The sequence below is a fragment of the Zalophus californianus genome, chromosome 2 (genome assembly GCF_009762305.2).
Source record: "Zalophus californianus isolate mZalCal1 chromosome 2, mZalCal1.pri.v2, whole genome shotgun sequence".
Taxonomy (NCBI): domain Eukaryota; kingdom Metazoa; phylum Chordata; class Mammalia; order Carnivora; family Otariidae; genus Zalophus; species Zalophus californianus.
In genome coordinates this window covers 45,438,879-45,449,461 of record NC_045596.1, presented here as the reverse complement: position 1 = coordinate 45,449,461, position 10,583 = coordinate 45,438,879, and the positions used below count along the sequence as shown (strand labels likewise).

General features: G+C 38.6%; 1 non-coding gene across 1 annotated transcript; it reads left to right on the top strand.

Annotated features, from left to right (window-relative positions):
- The first annotated feature begins 10,007 nt into the window (after positions 1 to 10,007).
- Positions 10,008 to 10,116, top strand: LOC113926077. Its single transcript, XR_003521159.1, has one exon. It is a non-coding gene; the product is annotated as a U6 spliceosomal RNA (small nuclear RNA).
- Positions 10,117 to 10,583: the final 467 nt, after the last annotated feature.

Here is a 10,583-nt window from a genome sequence, read left to right as displayed (position 1 = left end):
ACAATAAATGTTGTCTCCTTTAACCCTCTTTCTCTAAGCAATGTCAACCCAACCTTTTCCTGTACTGCAGTACATTTCAGTGTCTGAATTTGAGGCATGGTATCCCACTGGCAATTAGCAGTGTTCATTAAAAGTAGGGTTTTGACTATTTGAAACCTCTCCAATGATCATATAACAAAACTCTCACTCTACCTCTAACTTCTGGATGATGCTTATAAAGAAAGCATATTCTCTCCTGGCATGGTGAGACTTTGGAGAATTCCAGAAGACAGTGATGGTTCAGAAGGTCTTGCTTATCCTCCTACAGGTCACCTTTAAAGATGAACTATATTCTAGTTTGTCTCAGAAGCCATTCATGAATCTGACTTTCATAAATTTGGCCAAGATATTTCATTTATAATTCCTAACAGGATCATCTCTTTGTAAAATGAGTGCTATAAATATAGAAATTTCTAGAATAGTAGTAATGACAAACATAATCGACCTATTCAACTACATTCACTTGATTTTCAGAATTGTTTTGGACATAATTAACCCTTGTTTCATATTTAACTCTCTTATTTGTGTTGCTTTATTGTGGTTGTTGCTATTTACTTCTATTGTCTAAGCAACATTGCCATCAATGTTGAAACAAATAGACAAGAATCACTTTGAAAAAAATGGAAAAAGAAGAATGAGAGGGGCAAACACTGCCAGATATTATAAAAAGCCAGAAGGCAGAGAAATTTGAAAATCGCCCTGTAACTCACTTAACCCTCTTCTGTTCTCAGAGAAGATGAAAGCCCAACAGACATTTTGTTAAGAACCATTAGACAAGCAAGTCACTTTGCTTAGGAAGGTGCTTTGCTTTAAATTAAATGTTACTGCCGTCCCTTGCAATCACAGAGGGAAAGCAAGCAAGAGACCAGACAAAAATCTCTTAAAATTGTTCTGCAAGAAAACTATCTTTATTATTTAATATGAAATGTCATGATTCACACCACGAGCACAGGTATTTGAATCTATGTTGCAATTGTGAATCTAAAGCTCAATTATTATCCCTCTTAAATATTCCCATTTAATTTCATCCCACAGAATCAAGGGCATCTGGATATTCCAACAGAAGAGGATTAGCTCTTGGAATAGCCATTAATGCTGCTTGCCACTTATTTCCAGTTCCAGGTAGTTTTTCACATGGCAGACTTGCATTATCTGATCAGGTAAAGCCCTGTGATTCTCTCTGGACTTCGAGTTGTAGAGGAAGTTACAAGTGTCCTTTCTAGGTTGAACATTTAATTGCCAGTGTGATGAGAGATGCTCCAGTACCTTTTCTCTTGACAAGTAACCAGCAACATGTGAGGTGGCAAATGGTGGAAGCTCTAGTACCCTGGGTCACTGCATGACTCTGACTCTGATGAGCAGAGGCTCTCTGCCAACCCAAAGTGATGCTCACCACAGTCTCCCTTTAATTCAAGTTTTTTGATCTCCCCTATTAGACTATAAACTCTCTGAGGACCAAAGCCAGATTTGACTCACTTGTATATTCTTCATAAAGCATAGTGCCTATAGACAACAGAAGCTCAATACTAATTGCTGAATAATTAAACAGACTCCAACCCTACAAAGTAATTAGATGTGTTTGCATATTCTACAAAAAAAAATAGTGTGCTCTTATTAAACTATTGTCTCAATGTAAGATAATCACTAAACTTGTCATTCTGTGCAAAGCAAGTATTTTCATCTTGGGCAGAAAGTATGTGGGTTTTTCAATTCCAACAGGCACAAAGCTAAAAAGACAAATCTTTATCATAAATAAATGATGTAAATAAATCATAAATTTATTTATGATTTGTAAAATGATGTAAATTTAGATCCCACAACTCCTCAGGGTTAAATCTTATAAACATTTGCTCTGTTAAATGTATTCCTTATTTTTTTAGTTGAGCATTAGACTAAAATATCTTCAGTTAAGATACCATTTCCAAGTAATTTATTGATGTATTTCATTAGCTGTCTCCCCCTCCTTCTAGGGAATGCCTATGATAATAAGCACAGATGCAGAAATCATTTTATTTACCCAACATTCTGTAATAATTCCAGTATAGTCAACATGTAAAAACAAAATCTTCCAAAACATTCCTATGCTTTTATTTCTTATATCATCTTAATTATTCATCACTAATATTTTCCATAACTACTATTTTATTTAGTTCATAAAAATTTATATAGTAAAACCAGGCAAAACTATTTCTCAAATCTGTATGATTCCTCAAAGTTCTCTAAAATATTTCCTACCATGGTATTTAATTCTTTTTAATTTTTTTTAAGATTTTATTTATCTGAAAGAGAGAATGGGAGAGAGAGAGAATGAGAGGGGGCAGGGTCAGAGAGAGAAGCAGACTCCCCGCTGAGCGGGGAGCCCAATGCAGAACTTGATCCCGGGACTCCAGAATCATGACCTGAGCCGAAGGCAGTCGCTTAACCAACTGAGCCACCCGGCGCCCCTTCCTACCATGATATTTAAAACTGACTGCAACATATCCTAGGCCCAAGTTCTGCTTTTTGTGAACCTGTTTATGAGCAAACAAATGCCACTTCATAATTCACCCTTCCTTCTCTTCCTCAGAGGAAGTAGAAGCCTATCTCCTTTTTTAATAACATAATTTTTATTTTAACTTGAATACATAAGAGTGTTAAGAAACTTTTCTTCTCCCTACATTTTGAAACTTAAATTAAAATGTCTCAGCTGATCTATCTGCTAATGATTATTTGGACAATGATGCAGAGAATCCTTTTTCTCAAAGGAATGAACACCTTCTAAGCCAAGAACAGCTTTGGGTCCAGATGTTACTGTTGTTCATTCTCACCATTAATCACCAAACACTGCAGTAGGACCTACCATGGATATTATTCAAACAGAGACTCAATTAAATTCAGAGGCAGTCCATTTAATCTTCATCAGCTCAAACAATGGCAACTTCATTTTTCTCAACCAAATGTTAAGTCAGAGAAGAGAAACTTCAAAGATTTTCATTTCATTCAGTATTGTTATAAAGTAACTGGATTTACAGTTTGACTTTGGACAAAGGAGAGCCACAGCTTTTTGCTGGAAGGCAATGCTATAGGAAAGAAGAAGCATACTGTACTGATAGACACAAGTTGTAGTAATTTTATGATAAAAAAGAAAAAGATTCATTTGCTCCCTTAAAAGTTGTGATAACTTAAGAAAGAAATAAAATATTCTGTTTGGACTCTGTACTGTGAAGATGGGTGTGGGGTAAGGAAAGAAGCCAGAGAACCAGAATGGAAAGAGAAAAAGGGGACACATCTAACTCTTACATCATTTACCTCATCTAGACCAAGAGGGAAAATAGCTCCTCAGAGGGGGTCCAGCTAGAAAGCAGCCTATGGGCATGATGAACGAGGCACCTATAATTAAGTACAGCATCAAACTTGCTAGAGATCTTTCTTACTACGGTCATGACGTTGACATTTTTTTTTTTAAAGTAGGGTAAATGCAGAGCAAGTGCTAACTAGATGTCTTTAGCCATTAGTTTGAATCATGACTACTTACTCCAAGGGTTTCCACTAGGATAATAAAACCTTATTTAGAAACCCTTCCTTCACCATCTCTGTATTTACTCAGTGTTCTCCAGAGAAACAAACAAATAACATATAGACAGACAGACAGACACAGATTTATTATAAGGAAGTAACACATAATTATGGAGGCTGACAAGTCCTAAGATCTCCTGGGCAAGCTGCAGACCCAGGAAAATGGAATTGTAGTTCTTATCTGAAAGCTGGCAGGTTCAAGACCCAAGAAGAGATGGTATTTCAGTTCAAGTCCAAAGGAAGGAAAAGACTGATGTCCAGCTCAAGAAGTCAGACCACTGACTTTCTTCTTACCCAGCCTTTTATTCTATTCAGGCCTTCATCTGATTTTGATGAGATCCACTCACCATAGGGAGGGCAATCTGCATTACTCAGTCTACCAATTCTAATGGTGACTCACCCAAAAACACCTTCACAGACACACCCCAAATAATGTTTGACCAAATTTCTGGGTAACCCATTGCCCAGTGAAATTGCTACATAAAATTAACCATCATAATCTCTAACACGGTGAGCAAATTACAGACAATATAAAGTCTCCCTATAGATATATAAATACCCTATAGATCATGTGAGAGGAATCTGATGAAAATTTAAGTCTTATTACTTCCTTTCAAGCCCTTTCCTAAAGCAACCAGATCCTGACAAAATGAGATAAATGCTCTTATTAATAATAATGGCAAACACAAATGTAGTACCTACCATGTACCAGCCACTATTTAAGTACATTTTATGAACTCCTTCAATACAACAACCTTTTAAGGGGAATAAGGAAACCAAGGCAGAGAGACACAAGTTAATTTGCCCAAAGTCACAGAACTGGGAAGTGGCAAGCTACAAGTCCCATCCAAGCTATCTGGCTCCAAAAGTCCATACGCTGTTTCTCATTTCGGTGAGCGCTGAGTGTTCATTACGGACAATGAGAAGGAATGAGAAGGAAAAGTCTCTGCTTTCGGGAAACAAAAGAGTGGTTGTGATGCTTATAGAATGTGTCACTCATGAATCATGGAACACTACATCAAAAACTAATGATGTAATGTATGGTGATTAACATAACAATAAAAAATTCAAAGAAAAAAGAAAAAAGAATGTGTCACTCATCCTGATCCAGAGATCAAAACGGCCTCATCATCTGGGTAGTTTGTGATGTAGTAGTGAAACCTATGGAAAGTCCAGTCCAACTTTTACCCTTGCCCTTCTCTCCCTCTGGATGAGCTTCACTTCACAGAGATGACATGAGAGCAAGCCCTTCAAGTCACATCTCTCTGGCCTGGACTACTAATTAACTACCACCTGATCTATCCACATCTACTGTGCTTTATATGCTTTATATGGTCTATTCTTCAACAAGAATCCAGAGGTATCTTTAAAAAAAAAAGAACAAGAACAGCACATCCCCTTTCTAAAAACCCTTCGGTGGTTTCCCATTGCTCCTAGAACAAAAGTACATGAACAGGATTCTGGGCCCTGTACAGCCTGCCCCATTGCCCCTCCAGCCTCATCTCACACCACCATGCTCTCCCCCTTGCTCTATCTGGTCAGGATACCTAGCTCTTCTTTTAGTCTGTGTCCTTGCCATGCACCCCCCCCCCCCCCCGCCATTGCTCACACAACTCCCTCTGCCAGGACAACTCATCCGAGAAGAGTTTACTACAATCATGGTCTTTTCCTTTTTAAGGTAAGAAACCTAATTTTATTTCTTTAGCCATTAGACGCCCTAAGGAATCTCAAGCATCTCTTTCTCAGGAGAAACCCTTCACCATTCTAAGGAGATCAGCCCCCCACTATAAGCCCTTATAGCATGGTATGACTCTGTTGTGTAGTATCTGTCACAGTAACAACTGTACATTTATAGTAGGTCTGTAAGACCCAAGAGGCTGAAAACTGCATCTTCTTTTGCTCACCATTGCCTGACAAGGTGTCTTAACATAGCAAATAGTAAAAATAGTGTCTGGATCAATGAATGATAGAATAGCAATCCTAGAAGAAGAAAAAAATATGAGCAAAATCACTGAGGAAAGAAAGGGCATGGCACATATAAGGAAGAGTGAGTAACCCAAGACAGTAGATTAGAATCAGAAATAGAAAGATGCAGAGAAAGGATTAAAAATAGTAGTTAGGAACTCAGAAAACAACAGATGTTGGCAAGGATGCAGAGAAAGGGGAACCCCCTTACACTATTGGTGGGAATGTAAACTAGTGTAGCTACTCTGGAAAACAGTACAGAGGTTCCTCAAAATTTTAAAAATAGAACTACCCTATGGCCCAGCAACTGCACTACTAGGTATTTAACCAAAGGACACAAGTATAATGATTCGAAGAGGCACGTGCACCCCAATGTTTATAGCAGCAATGTCCAAATAGCCAAAATATGGAAAGAGCCCAGATGTCCATCAACAGATGAATGGATAAAGAAGATGTGGTGTGTACACACACACACACACACACACACACACACACTAGAATATTATTCAGCCATCAAAAAAGAATGAAATCTTGCCATTTGCAGTGAGATGGATGGAACTAGAGGGCATTATGCTAAGTGAAATAAATCAGCCAGAGAAAGACAAATACCATATGATTTCATTTATATGTGAAATTTAAGAAATAAAACAGATGAACATAAGGGAAGGGAAGGAAAAATAAAATAAGATGAAAACTGAGATGCAGGCAAACCATAAGAGACACTGAACTCTAGGAAACAAACTAAGGGTTGCTGGAGGGGAGCTGGGTGGGGCAAAGGGGTAACTGGGTGATAGGCATTAAGGAGGATGCTTGATATAATGAGCACCGGGTATTATATGCAACTGATGACTCACTAAATTCTACCCATGAAACTAATAATATAGTATATGTTAACTAAAATGAATTTAAATAAAGAATTAAAAACAAACAAACAAAAATAGTGGTTAGTGCCAGATCATAAAGGGCTAGAAATTCAAAGTTAAGGAGTACAAGCTTTCAATTCTGCAGGTAATGAAAAGCCATTAAAAATTTCTAAGTGAGAGAAACGGAATTAGATATGATCAGACAATGATTTCAGACACGACCATACACTGGATTCATTCAGGAAGATACAGAAAATTGTCAAGGTCCAACCCCAAGAGATCTTGATTTAATTGGTATGGGGTATGGTCTGGACATCAGTTTTAAAAGCTCCCTGATGATTCAGATATGCAGAAATGTTTGAGAGCTACCAATTTAGAAAAATCATTCTGGAATCTGTGTTGTTCTTAAATTGGAGAGGGCCACACTGATGGCAGAGAAACTTTTAGGAAGCTCTCTCATGAGAAGAATCTGATATAGCAAAGATCTCAACAATGGAAGGGATGGTCTCTTCTGAAAAACATGTTTCAAGGGTCAAATGCCAGACTGAGATGGCTAACTGGACATGATAAGAAAGAACAAGTGGAAAATGATTCTGGGGTTCACAGATGGGGACAACAGCATAGATGGTGCCGGGACCAACTAACAAATTTAACTGAGAAAGAAAACCCAAGAGGAGGTGTCAGGGTGAAAAACAGAAGAAAAGAAGAAAGGACGCTGAGCCCACAACCCTGTCAATTTGGCCTTTACCTTACCTCCCCTCGCCCAGGAGCTGTCATCACTAAATTAAGCCAAATGTTAGTGCCTGACAACTCTGCCAGGGGCCAGTGAAAGTCAACAGATTTAGGCTGCTCCAGGATAATAGGACATTCATTCTACCTCTGACGGCCCTCTCCTGGGAACCTCCCTGCCTGAAGAGTCCCGATACAGAATTCTTCCCAAGAGGACTTCAGTATTTCAGCTGTCACCAGCCCCTGCTGAGAAAGAGGCACAGTTCAGGAGTGAGGATCCAATCACCGTGAGCCCATAGATCACAGTCTCCACCTTGACTCCTTAAATTGTGTCACCAAGCAGATGGGAAGCCGGCATTGAACCCAGAGCACAGATGCCGCGTGCTCATGCAGAGTATGAGTGAGCTGTGCAGTTCTTCTTTTTAATTTCTTATCTGATAACAAGCTTCCAGTCCCTAGACCAATATTTCCAGCACACTGCTGTGCACCCCACCAGGCATACTTTGTTGTCTCTATTACTCTTTTTAGAGAAATAATTATCTATGTACACACCCGTGTAAAAATTACTTATAGTTTATTCTTTCTCTTCCCAAATGAAACAATTAAAAGATGTGTTTTTTTAAAGGTTCATCCCTCCCTTTCATGGTAAAAGCTTGTTGAGATAAGTTGCAGTTTTGTAAAAGTAAGGTTTGATCCCCTAGGATCTGTAAACAGAGGCTGCGAAAGTAGCAAAGATGTGACAGAGAGGGTGTAAGTCAGTAATTCCTATCCACAGCATAATGGCGCGAGGAAAAATACACCATCACATGTCTGAACAACCTGCAGAATGGCCAGCTTCAGCAAAACTGCAGCCCAATCTGTCTCTTGGCTGCCTGGAGAGGCAGAAACAAGAGGAACACCAGGCACTTGAGAATCCTCTCAGAGCTATAAACTGTGTCAAGAAGCTCCTTGATACATATTCCCATGAGGATGGAGGATTTACTACTCTAATGTTGGCCACAAGTAACTCAGGGACTGTCTCCCCATCTATGAATTATCTCTGGTGTCTTAACTTCAGGGCACATGTGAGCAATTCTCAACAGTACCCCTGCCCACTTCTCTCCTTTTCTTTCTACAAGGTTTAGCAATGTACCCAAGGAAACACACAGGGGAAACTACCCTCCCCTTAGCCAATCTTGTCACCTAAACATTCTTCCTCAAGCAAGTAAGAGAACTGGGGTGATTCTTTTACACAGCAGTGTGAGCTCTGCTAAACCAACTTGATGGCCTTAGCAAGTATCTAACCTCTCTGTACTTTGGTTTCATCATCTACAAAATGGGTTAATAATAGGCTCTAGTACAGGATGGCTGTGAAAATTAGATACATTAACACAGGCATATGTTATGCCTGGCACACAGTGACTGCTCCCAGTATATTAGCTGCCGTCACAATTTTTCTAAGGAGTAGTATATATCAGTGACTAAGAATATGAACTCCACAGTCAACCTACTTGGATTCAGATACAGATTTCACTACTTGTGATGATAAAGAGGCATGGCTCTTAGAAGGTGATCAGGTCATGAGGATGGAACCCTTATGAATGGAACTAGTGTCTTTATAAAAGAGGTGTCAGAGAGCTCCCTTGACAAAAGTGGGCCCTCACCAGACACTGAATCTTCCTATGCCTTGATCTTGGACTTCCCAACCTCGAGAATGGTGGAAAGTAAATTTCTGTTGTCTATAAGCCACAAAGTCTGTGGAATTTTGTTATAGCAGCCCAACTAGATCCAGACACGCATACATACACATACACACACACTAACTTAGAACAATTCTTAGCATATAGTAAATAATACATATGCTAGTTATTTTATTATTATTATTATTACTATGAGTTAAGAAAGACAATATATAAGTAGTAATGTAACAGTTCATGCAATTGGAAGTTTTAGGGCATCTCTCTGATATGCAGGAAGAGCCTTGAATTTTAACTACGATGTTTTTCCCCAATATCTCTGAGCATCACCCTCCTTATCTGTAAAGTGGGATAATAAAATAATCCTTAGTCTGCAACATTACAATAAAAATCAGAAGTCATATTTGTAGAGCTCTGAATCAAGGGACTGAGGAAACTTTCCTGCCTAAATCCCATGCTGCCCCTCTGCCCCTCTAAAGTCTGGCCAAGGGAAATGCATACACAAGGAATCAAGTCAGATATGAAAATAAGTGCTGTTCTATAAATGACTTGGAGCTACAAATCAATGGCCTCTAGGACAGAGTAATAGAAATTCACTAGAATAATCCACAGAACTTAGGAAAGTGCTATACTTATGGTTAAAGTTGTATTACAAAGAACACAAGACAGGAACACAGAAATGAAGAGATCAAGATCTAAGAGGGTCACGAACACAAAGCTTCTATGTCTTTAGGACCTGTCATCCTTCCAGCATATCAATGTATGATTACCAACCAGTGCTCAACTAAACCTTGGTGTATATAATCATTGACCGCATGACAGACCTTAATCTCCAGCTCCTCTCCTTTCCCCAAAGGTCAGGAGGTCAGGTTAATATCACCTGAATCAAAGCCTCAACCCTCTAATCATACAGTTGTTTTTCCAACTTGGCCAGTCCCCATGTTGACATCTAGGGCCCCACCAGGAATTAGCATAAGCTCAGAGATAATGCTGGGGTCCCATATTGAATAACAAAGATACTCCTGTCCCTTGGGAAATTCCAAGGATTTAGAAGCTCCCTCATACGAACCCAGGAAAAAGAGCAGAGAAAATCTTTATTATACAGTGAATGGGGAGCTTATGAAACTGGGTTTCATTCAAATACCCTGTTTGATAAGGTAACTTCAAAAAAGGAACTAAAGTACTCACTTTGGCATCATATATACTAAAAAACTGGAACCATATAGAGAAGATTAGTATGGCCCATGCCCAAGGATGACACAAAAGTACATAAAGCATTCCATATTTTTAAAAGCAACTGAGGTAGCTGACTTTCCTAACACACAAAAACAGATGCAGAGAGACAGACAAAATGAGAAAAAAAAAGGCATATGTCAAAAATTAGAGAAACAGGACAAAAGCATAACAAGAGACCTAATGAAAGAGAGATAGGCAATATGGCTGATAGAGAATTTAAAGTAATGACCATAAAGATACTCATTGGACTTGAGAAAAAAGTGGAAGACATCAGTGAGACCCTTAACAAAGAGGTAAAAACAAAAAAGGACCAATCAGAGATGAAGAATAAAATAATTGAAATTAAAATACTAGATAGAATAAAGAGTAGGTTAGAAGAAGCAAAAGAACAAATCAATGGCCTCTAGGACAGAGTAATAGAAAGTAAACAAGCTGAGTAGATGAGAGGAAAAACATTATAGAAAATGAGAATAGATTTAGGAGACTCAGTAACTCCAACAAGTATAATAACATTCGCATT